The sequence below is a fragment of the Cryptomeria japonica genome, chromosome 1, assembly GCF_030272615.1.
Source record: "Cryptomeria japonica chromosome 1, Sugi_1.0, whole genome shotgun sequence".
Lineage (NCBI taxonomy): Eukaryota > Viridiplantae > Streptophyta > Pinopsida > Cupressales > Cupressaceae > Cryptomeria > Cryptomeria japonica.
Genome location: NC_081405.1, coordinates 493,992,638 through 494,004,700, shown reverse-complemented (window position 1 = coordinate 494,004,700; position 12,063 = coordinate 493,992,638). Strand labels below are relative to the sequence as shown.

The 12,063-nt window shown below is 37.9% G+C and overlaps 1 protein-coding gene across 4 annotated transcripts in view; it reads right to left on the bottom strand.

The window, feature by feature from the left end:
- Positions 1-12,063, bottom strand: part of LOC131073494 (uncharacterized) — a 112,197-nt gene that overhangs the window by 60,342 nt on the left and 39,792 nt on the right. The gene's annotated exons all lie outside the window — the stretch shown is intronic.

The following is a 12,063-nucleotide window of genomic DNA, read 5'->3' as shown; positions in this document are numbered from 1 at the left end:
GAGCAAGAAATCGGCAAAAGACTCGTGCAGATTGGAAAAGGAAAGAGAGATTTTTTGAGGTGGGAGACTTGGTATTTTTGAGATCACAGCCATATATGCAGACTTCTATTAAGACTAGTGGAGTTGAAAAGCTCAAACCCCAATACCATGGACCTTACAGGATTGTGAAGAGGATAGATGAAAAGGCCTATGAGTTGGAGCTTCCACAAAATAGCAGGATTCATAATGTGTTCAACGTGTCTTGCTTGAAAAAAGTTCTTGGTTAGCATACTATTCCCTCAAAAGTGTTCCCACCCTTATATGACAAGGGTAAGGTATTTCTAATCCTTGAAGAGGTGATGGATACCCAAGTCAAAAACTTGAGAAACGGGAGCATCACAAAATATCTGATTAAATGGAAAAACCTACCAATCAAAGATGCCTCATGGGAAGGACATAAGATAGTCAAGCATCCCAATTTGCATTGCTTGAGGACAAGCAATCTTGGAGAGGGAGGGCCTGTCATGTCCCCTTTCCAAAAATTTGATGAAAGATTGGAGTGGACTCAAGGAAATGTCAAGTAATGAGGATCGGAGGTATTGCTTACATATATCAAGGAGATGTCAAGGGTCAAGGATCAGAGATACTGCTTGACATATATCAGGGAGATGTCAGGGATCGAAGATCATAGATACTACTTGGCATATGCTCCAGTAATGTCGAGGATTAGGGATCAAAGCTACTACTTGACATACACCAAGAAAAATTCAAGAATCGGGGATTGGAGATCCCATGTAACCTCTTAGTAAAATTTGAGCCATTTCTGAGCACTTACTATTTTTAGTAAGTCTATTTTTAGTGAGTCTCACTGCCACCCTGATTGGTCTAATTTTGCCAAAAATCAAACTTACTATTTTTAGTAAGTTCTATTTTTAGTAAGTTTCTATTTTTAGTAGGTGCTTTCCTGACCTATTTTGCCCAAACCTTGACATTTTGAAACACTTACTATTTGGGAAAATCTATTTTTGGCAGGATCTTCACAGGAAAACACTGAAAGCTGAATATCTCTGAAGACGCTGAAGATTGAACATTCCTGAAGATCATTACTAAATCCAGAAGAGTTAGAAGGCAAACAAGTTGGATAAAAAAAAAAATGGTTAAGTAGGGAACTCCTAGTCCAGAAGAGGAAAGCATGCAAAATCATCCAAGTCTGGAAATTCATAATCAATCCACCAATATCATCCTAATCCGAAAATGGCCTGAAATTTGACTAAGTCTGAAAATTTGAAAGATCTTCCAAAATCCAGAATTTGCATTATGATTCCTCGGGACCTGAAACCACTCTCAAACATCCTGACAATATATATGAAATATAACTTAAAGTATACTTAAATGTTATATTTCATATATATACATGTCCTGAATTGGTAGAAAACATCAAATTCCTCCTTCATGGCCAAAATCCGCCCAAGCACTCAGCAAGGCGCCAAAACAGAGGTCTCATGGAGGATTCACAAATTGATGAATTCCTCCTCCACAACAAAATTCCGCCCCAGGCCAAGGACAGGCGCCAAAATGGATGTCTCGTGGAGGATTCACATGCATATTGGAATTCCAAATATGCAGGAGCAGATATACGACGGCGGGGTCCACTTGCATGGTGAGGATCTATTGAACACGTGGCAGTAGAGTGGCGCATTCATTACCGGAATATTTGACCAAATGGCGACCCGATCATTGCATGTTGAATTTATGGCAGATTCCTTTTGCATGCAGCCGCTGCATGTGGAAATGGAGCATTTATGACATAATGGGGTGATTTTTGCATGGATGAATATTCAATGCATGTTGGGCGAATTTGAAGGAGGTGGTGCATTTAATGCGCAATGGATGCTATTTTGGGTACTTTTGAATTAATTGTATATAGGTTTCATGGGTATTAATTGCTGATTCCCACCTTGGTGCATCTTGAGTGGCGAATCTTCTAGGGTGAAACCCTAATTAGGGTTTGCATAGCCTGAGGCCTATATAAAGGGGTGACCCCCCTCATTTGTAAGGAGTAAGCCTTGTATGAAATTGTTGCGATAAGTTTTGAGATAATAATAGTGAAACATTGTTCTCTAATGGTGTCCACTTAAATTATTTTTTCAAAGCTTGCATGGTTTCACCTTCCTCACTTAGATTAGAAATGGTAAAGTGCTTTGATTTCAATGGAGAATGTAATGGTGTCTGATGAATTTCCATGGTTCATACTTTTTGCATCTTGTTGATTGTAAGTTGCAATGTAAAGTTAGTCTGAGCCCCCTAAATTTGTGCTAAGTTTGATTGTGGATAGTCGTTTGGATTGCATCGTTTTTGGGTATTCAAATGTACTTTCTCGATTTGAAAATCCTCTAGCATCCCCAGAAGATTGCCCCGGTTCTTGCGGAGTTGTAGTTGATCTTGGCGAAGCAGAGCTTGGTTTATTTGGAATTTGTCCACCAAAGCACTATTCATTGTTATCACTGCCCTTAAGAGTAGATTTAGATCCTTCTAAACCCTTTCCCTTTTACTTTCAGTTCATTTTAGTTTGTTCGAAGGAGTAGCATCGCAGAATTGCCATATCCGATGATGGAATTCCAGCCACAACAAAGAGGTGAAGGAATGATGCAAACGTAAGGCCCCTTGGATTACCAGCAATCACATCAGCCAAATGAGTCACGTCCGTAGCATAAAGGAACCTTGGAGTCGATTGTTTGAACTTCTTGCAATCTTAGCATGCAATCGCACTTTGATCAAGAGAGAGTGAAGTGACCATTAGGCAACTTTATTCTGTGTTCGACATAGTCATAAAAAACACGTCAACAATTTCATTTTGGGATCATCAATTACAACACAATTTTAATATTTTAAAGCACTTTGTGTTCAAGAATTTTGTGTACGAAAACTCAGGAGATTGTGATCAGTGAACAAAAACCCCTTGGTTACTAAAATTGGAGGACAAAACCCCTTTTATTCCTGAGGGCATTCTCACTCAAGATTGCATTGGAGCTTCATGGATTTGCATGAAAGTTCAATTGCTCCAAGTGTACATTGTGTGTTGCAGATTTGCAGTTGTTGTAACTTTTGTAATGATTGTCATAACAGTCCATCTTGTTGTAGAAATAAGAATTATATCAAATATAATGCTGTGGGAAATTTCTGAGTCATTTGTACAAGTTGTCTGTGTTATTTTATTTGGTGTTGTTTAATGTAATTAGGTAAAGTTTATCATTTGTGTTTCCAAATCTGTTATCATCTTTGAAAAGTCTGAGTTGGAAATTTACATCAATGTCCCCCTCAAATGCACCAAAATTCCCAGCAGTCCCTTGCATCAAAATTTTTAAAAAGTGATTTTTTTAAAAGAAAGTCAAGCATTTTTAAATCTTTGAACCACTAATCCTAAACCTAATGATTTATGGAACCCAGCCACATCCTAAGCACTCATTAAAAAACAATAAAATAAGATCTCAATCTCACTCCACATCAATATCAAGTTTCAACAGCAATAAGCAAGGTTGCAAGTTGCAAGAGTGAAAACATTGGGATAGGAAAAGTGAAAGCAAGAACAAGAGTGAGAACATTAGCCAAGTCTTCATTGGTTGAGTGCAAGCATTAGAAAGAGTGAGAAAAATAGCAAGAGGAAGAACAAGGGCCGAGTCTTCATGGAACAATGATAAAAACTACATAGCCCTCATTATTTAGATATGGCTTCACTATTAATTTTATGAAGAATGAAGATTTGGTTAGAAATAGTAAGGACTTGGTGGTGTAGAAAACATAGTGACAAAATTGTGAAAATGGAGTGCTCCAGAAGGTTTGAGTGGTTTTGAAGGCCTTAATTTCGGTTGCCCTCAATCTCACTAGGGGTACTGCACCCAAACCCCTGCCTTCCCAATATCTAGGCCCTTGGTCCCCCCATCTCCAAGACCCATTCTCACATCCCCCCATCCTCTCATCCAAAGATTCTATAGAAAATAGCATTTTATAGGTTATACAAGAAGAAGAATATGACAAGTTTTCTCTCCATAAACCATACAAGACAAATTTACAAAGGAATGCCAAAAGTCACATGACTTGCACTTTTGGATTCTCATTTTAAACTGCACTTGAATCAAAATTTGGCATGCATGTACATGTCATGCTCCCTTGTACAACTCCTCTTGGCCATCCTTTGCATCTTTCCCAAGGTCTTGATTGTTCTACAAATATAATTTGTACGTATCCAACACTACTCAAACATAATCTGCATCTAGTCCATTAAAGTATACAAATTTGACATTAACCTTAATAAAGATATCAAACAATCTCTAAGGCACCTTTTACATATTCAATCATCTTCATCTCAAAATTCTCACAAGTAGTCCTTATCTTCACAAGTCTATTGATTGATGCTAGATTGAATCCAAACTTCTTAGCAGATTCATTTTTTATCACATCTTGAAACTACCTCTTTAGGACTTCCATGGTATTAAATTCATGATTTTCATCATAAGATTGACCCACCACCTCCTCCACAAAATTGTGTATATCATCAAAAGTATCTAATACTAATGTGTAAGCTACCTTAAATTTATCTTTGATACCTTTTTAGGATCTTCATTTTGACCTATATGCTTCCTTCCATTTTTTATGCAAATGAGGCTCCCTAACATACAAAATGCCCGCATCCATTAAAGTCTAGAAGTCTAGTCCAGCCATTTCGACAACCTAAGGTTAGTTGTTCTCCAAAATCCCCAATTCTACATCCAATCCTTCCTCCAACAATCTCATAGGCTTGATCTACTTGAAAATTTTGTCACACAAGACAAAAATGTCTTCCATGACCTTAGATCCTGTTGAAGTGTTTTTTAGGACACCTCGAACATAGAATAAAATACTAAGTATTATATCCTTGCTTGAACAAATAAACCTCATGCTAAATAACGTGATCAAATAAGGTCTCTCCAAGGTTTACAATGCAAACAATAAACTTTATATTGTGGATGGACTCAATGTATTGATGTGATAATGTTGGTAACACAAAGGGACTTACATTTTGCTCGAACGTGGAAGACTTAACTAACTAAGAAATTAAAAAAGACAAAAGGATGATTGGCTAAGGAAATATAATTTAAAACTAAGGACAATGATGATAATGAATGATGCTCGGATAGACAAACTCCTTAAATCAAGCTTTGCTTCGCCATGATAACAACCATACAAAATTGATGCAATCTCCAAAGGTAGCAAATAATTTTCATATTCCAAACACCCATTCAAATACCCAATGCTAGCGCAATCCAAATGAATATCCACAATTGATCTATTGCAACAATGAAGTTCAGAGTAACCATACACTACAATTTGCAATCAACAAATTACAAATGGTATGAACACCAAGGAATTCATCAAATATCATTGCATTTCTCCATTACAATCAATGAACTTCAACTAAATTTGAGAAGTAACGAGAAACCATGCAAAATGTTGAAACAATTCATAAAGATCCACCATGCTTCAACAAAAATCATGTATTAATTCCACCATAGTCTTGGCAACAATCTCTACCTTCCTCCTGCTACTCTACTGCTAACTGCTAATTATTGTCTATTATTGATCTACTAACTATTAACCTTTAAAAATGAGAAGATTGAGCCTTATATAAAGGTCTCAAATACAAATGAATGGCCCAGATTGATTTGAAACCAATGGTCGAGATTACAGGATGAATCCCTAATTAGGGTTAGTTATAACTAGCTCATCTTCAACCAATGAAAAAATTACAATATTGTGGACACGTGTCCCTCTTTGAATGTAGACCAATGAGAAAAGAGGTTAGGTACATTGAACTCAATGCCTTCCACATGGGTAGTTATCTTCTTCATAGGATGAGCCAAGTTCATTGAAATTGGACACCTTGACTTTGAATTATTTGACTGGTTGAATGTGTTTAAGCGCCAACTCAACTTGTTCCTTGTAGATCATCACAAAAAAATCTTTGTGTCTCAGGCAATATCTCTTGATACTCAACATTTGCAATTGCTTGATGTGATGACTATGATGGTTCATATTCCCAAATAGCATCATCTTTGGTGATCAAGTTTCTAGCTTTACTTGACTCTTCTGAAATTATCTTTCCTTGATCACATCTTCACACTCGAGAATTTCTTTCTTGTGATGCATTTCCACTTTCAACCTTGGAATCTTGACATTCAGTTCCTTGTATGATGTTCTTGAGTTGTGGAACATGTTGCAGTGTGCATCCTCCATCCGCATTTGTTTCTAGTGCATGATGCCCTTGATCAATATTACCTCCTCGTTGTATTGACCTTGATTCTTGGATTTCCAAAGGAAAATCAAGATTGCTGTAAAATATACCCCTTTTGTAGTGCAAACCTTGAATGTTGTGACCTTCTTGAACACTTGAATCTACACGTTATCCTTTGCACTTGCAATGTTGAGATGAATCTTCCTTTGAATCGTTTGAGTCATTTGCATTGCTTTGATCTCCCTCTTCTTGAATGTCTTGAACATGGATTCCTTGGAATGTATACCTAGACCTCAATGTGTTGATCTTGAATTTTGCATTGGGGAATCCTTCTGTGTATTGTGTCTTTGAAGTTGTCATGATTTGAGTTCTTCATCCCTTCATTTGCATTGTTGATATCCTTCCCATGCCCTTGAGGCGTTCCTCCTCTTGCCTTGATATCATCTTGACTTCTTCATCATCCTTGTCTTAAATTTGTAGACCTTGTCCTGATGGAGTCCTTCATGATGTTGATTTGCCTCCTTGTGCATCCATGTGAAGTCCTCTCAATTCATCAAACCTGAAGGGCAAACAGATTTTGCATCAAAACATGAAGGAATAAATGAGAATAATACTAGCACTTAGCAAATGACTCTTCCTAAAACCCCTCCCAATCTGGAACTTGAATTTTCAAATCTGGAAATTTGACCCTAAAAAAGGTTTGATTTGCAATGTGGATTAGGTCTGCCCAAATTCGCACCACAGACTGCACATTTTGCATCAGATGAGGCCTGTTAAAATGGTGAAAACGTCTCCAAAACCACACTAAATCAGGCTTTAACAAGTTCATACTAGGTCTGATGAAGAATTCGCTTTATTATTTGATGAAATTCCCCTTCATTTGAAAGAAAATTGATAAGAATTTGTTTGAATTCTGCTGGTAGATCTCACTCTGCTCCTTCTCTTTAATCAATTATTGATTGAACTGCAAATTGGTGTTTGAAAGGAATGATTTGTTCTCCCCTTTATATGCTTCTTTACCCCTTAATTCACTTCAAATCAATTAGATTGGCTGGCTCGATCATTATTTGTTTTGCATTTTAATTTTTTGAATTCCTTCCTCAAAGTGGCCGACTTAAGCATTCAATCCCCTTGGGCAGGTTTACGGGGTCCTCAAGAACACATCGTAAGCGCATTTTGGGGGGTGTCAAGGACAATTTTGAGCGCGCACCTCATGTGCATCAAGACTAATGCAATTCGGCCAGGTTTATTATTGGAATTGATTTATTTATCTTCTCTTTCTGATCAGGTTGGCTGGCTTTGTGGATTCACCCTTGAAGGGGTATAAATAGGAGTTGAGCGCTACATTTCACAACTCACATTTCACTTTTAATCAAGTGTTCTGCTCTGCTATGTGAGCTCAGGTCTGAGCAGCTTTTTAAAATGCTTTAGGACTGATTTTTTTTTAGGTCTGATCCTAGTCTCTCCTCCTTGGCGGAATTTCAAGGTTTGAATGGACAAAGACTGCTGAAGGCGAGATTGTGGAGATGTCAAGGATAATGAAAGAGAGGTTCTAGGTGCATTTAAGGACTCAAAAGTAGGCGCATTCAGGGTCTCTTAGGGACAATTAAGAACGCATATGGGGGTCCCTTAAGGACAGCACTAGGCGCATTATTCATGGGCCCAAAGACAAGTTTGGGCGGTGTTTGAAAGTGTATAGGGACTCCACTCCAAGCAGATTTTAGATGCAACAATGGGCAAGTTCTTAGGTAGGTTTAAGATGTAAGAAAGGACTAAATCCTTAGGCGGGAATGAGAGGGATGCAGAGACAAGGACAAATGTATTGAGCAGATTTTGAAGGTGCCAAGGGATTGATAAAGGATGGGTCAAGAAAGGTGCAGCTCCAAGTTGTACACGGACTAGACTCTAGACGAGATTTCAAAGGGTGTAGGGACTCATGTGCTGAGAGCACTTTGGATGTTTGCAAGGAGGGACTCTAAGGTTGTCATGGGCAAAGAAGGGTACAATCCTAAGGTTGCTAAGGACAAATAACGAGTGAGATTCCAAGCATGCTATGGATAAGAGAAGAGTGCATTCCCATGGTGTGGAAGGATAATGGTAAGGCGCATATGAGATGTGCTCAAGGACAAAGCAAAACAACTTTCATGTTGGATAGCATGAGTGCATGTGCAAGCTAGACAAGGACAAAAGGCCTTGAGTGCAAGTTGGATGGATTAGCTCCAAGGCATTCTTTCATGTTGTACATGGTCCTAAAGGCTTGAACTGAGGGTGGCAAAGGACTAAGGATGTGCACAAAAGTGAAGGACAAAAGCAAGGGAGGGTTTCCAAGCCTCAAAAGGACAAAGGAAGGGCGCAATAAGATAGTGCCAAGGACAAATGAATGGGCGCAAATTAGGGGAGTCTGTGGACTAAGGATTACCACAAGCAAACTCCCTATTAGACAAGGACAAAGCGATGAGCGCAAGTGAGGGTCAATCAAGGACAAAATGCATTCCACTCGTCAACCTAGGATTGAACTCCAAAAACTTAGACAAGGATTTTGATCATTTTTCCCCTCACTTCATCATGTCAAGCCATTGAATCCCCAAATATTTCATCGTTCCTCAACTCTTAGCAATCTTGAATCCACTTGACAATTTTGCAACATTTTTGCATTTTGACAACTATGACAACATTTTGCAACATGGACAATATTGACATTTTTTCTTGTTCTATGACAACATCTTGCATTTTCAACTTCTAACCTCGGTCTTGCCACTTGATCATGGATTATGGACTAAACATGACTTCCTAACGTGACCACACCCTCAAGGATAAACATTGCATCCTAACTCGTTTCAAGGGCAGCTCAACACAGTCATCCCTGACCGACAAGACTAAACCTTTCTCACAAGCAAAAGGTAAAAACTACGACTATTTCCAAGCTAAAGACAACTAAGCTAAAATAGTACTATTCTGGAAAGCGAAAAGTGGGAATCCCCATTTGCAATGCGGGATGTGTGAAAATGTCACAACAGATCCCAATGAAAACAACTCAATATTCCATGCCCTAGTTGTCATGATAATATTGACCAATTCTCCTTTTGACATGATATCCTTCTCTATAACTTGAACAAACAACAAAGTTGGTGCAGTAGATGTAGACTTGATAGACCCTACCAAGTACTAATTATAAGAAGTTAGGTATGTTTCCTTCTCTTTCAGCTCTTCTTTTGTTGTCTTATATTTATCCATTGTTTGGATCATAAAATCAATAGAGGACTTAGTTATATCTTGAATTCCCATAACTATTTTCCCAAGGACACCTTTATCACCTAATAATCAAAGATTTGCATCTCTTCTTCTACCTTGTCACATAAAGGAGTTATAATCTTTGTGTATCTAACTCCTTAGGTATCCATAGTGATGGAATATCTACTTTGACCTTCTTTGGAGGAGGCCTTCTTATCATCAAGGTTAGTTGTGAAAAGTCTTCTATCACTGATTTTGTTACTCTCTTCCTCTTTAATAATATATGGCCAAACCACATATATTAGTGTTTGGAGTGGAAGCTTCTCCTTGTTTTGTGATTCCTTGAGTTCGTTGTTCCTTTTGGGACTCATGTTGGACAAGGGATTTTTGTGAAGGGGGAGTAGGTGTTCTCTTGGGAGACGGAATGGGAGTCCTTTTGGGAGGAGATAGAGTGGGAGACTTGATTGGAGAAGAAATGGAAGCTCTCTTAGGAGAAGATAAAGGTGATTCTCTAGGATAACTTTTCTAAGAATCCATATGTGGGGGAGTATTAACAAAGAGAAACCCATGGAGGAGAAGGATTAGGAGGAGGTGAATCTAGAGAAAAAGGCATGGGAAGAGGTATTATGGGAGACCTTTTGGGTGATGGAGAGGGTTCCCTACGTCTCTCAAGTGTTCTTTCAATAGAGGGAGAAGAAGGCATGTTAATAGGGATCTATTCAATTTGAGTAGCAAGAGTGTTAATGCATTAGTAGCTTCTGCAAGATAAGATTTTCCTAACTCGTTAATCTCCTCTATTTTGTTTTGGTTCACTCATCTATGCTATTAGATTATCTGATTTATGCTTTCCGAACTGAATATGTTTATTAGCCTGTAACTTTGATCTTGATTATGATATTGATATTGGATAAAGATGGATTAGATCGACGACCTGCTTAACATAGTTAAGCGTCGATCTAAATGCTATCGAGCTAGTAACCCGATAGCATATTAATGTCGATTCATTTATGAATCGGCATTAATATACTATCGGGGTATTAACCCGATAGCATATAATGCTATTAGTTATTGTTATTGTTTGCTTTGACACCGATTCATTATTGTGTGTGTTTATATCGATCTGTTATCATTTGCTTTGACACCAATTCATTATCGTGTGTATTTATATCGATCTGTTATCATTTGCTTTGACACCGATTCATTATCGGTTGTGTTTATATCGATCTGTTATCATTTACAAATCGCACCGATTACTTATCATAAACACCGAAGTGAATCAGTAGACAGTCACGACCAAGTGACATCTTGGTCGGACATGTCTAAAAGACATGTCCGATCAAGGTGCCACTTGATCGTGACTGCTTTACTAAATATACATCATTCAAAAGAAAAGGAAGATATTGAAATCGATACATGTTCATCCTTCAGACCTGCAGAAAAGAAAGGCGATAATATTATTGTCATAGTAATAATACCAAAATTTTAAATACACCATCTAGCATATAACTTGTTCATTAAATTGGAAATTGCAATAACATTTACATGGTATCAGAGCCACGTTGATCGAACTTGAGGCTATTCAATTTTGTGAATAATTTAAGAACGAGGTTATATACTACATCACATTTCTCCAATGGCCAGTGCTATCAGATTCGAAGACAGACTCAGAGGTGGCGATGATTTTTCAGCCTGGAAGTTCAGAATCCAGATGATCTTAAAAGAAAACAAAGTGGATTCATTTGTTCAAACTAAAAAATGACCAACCTGAAAATGAACCTAACAAAACAGCATGGATTGAGGGAAATGAAAAGGCCATAAAAATAATAGTTGATGGGGTGAGAAACAACATAATGCCCATCATAAGAAAACATCAGACAGCCTATAAAATGTTCAAAGCACTTGAAAGCACATTTGAGATATCAAATGCAAGTCAAACTCTGGCATTAAAACGAGAAATAAATCATATCACCATGAACAAAGGGGAGACAATCAATGCCTACTTTATGTGGATATCAATTCTAAGAGACAAACTAGCAACTCTGGATTACCAGATCCAAAGCAAAGAGTTAACACTCATTGCTCTAGATGGGTTGCCTAGTGGATGGAGTACATTTGTCCAAGGCATCAGTGCAAGGTCCAAGTATCCTAAGTTTGAAAGATTAAGGGACGATTGTCTCCAAGAAGAATCAAGATTGAACAAGATGAGAATAAAACAAAAGAACATAGACGAAGACCTTCAAGTTCTAAATACTAACACAAATAAGACAACCAAGAAGAAGCAATTTAGGAAGAGGAAGGGTCATCAAGGCAAGAACACTTCAAAGAGAGACCTATCACATATTCAATGCTATAGGTGTGATAAGTTCGGACACTTTGTTGCAAAATGTCCAGAGAGAGCCAAACAAGCCACATTTGCCAGAGCAGGAAAATCCAAAAGAGAAGATGACTCCCAGAACTATGTCCTCTACTCAGCACTTACAAGCCATGCATCAAATAAATTTAATTCCTGGGTGATGGACAGTGGCTCATCCAGACACATTACAGGGTTCAGAGAAGTGTTAGACTCCATGAGATAGGATAATGAT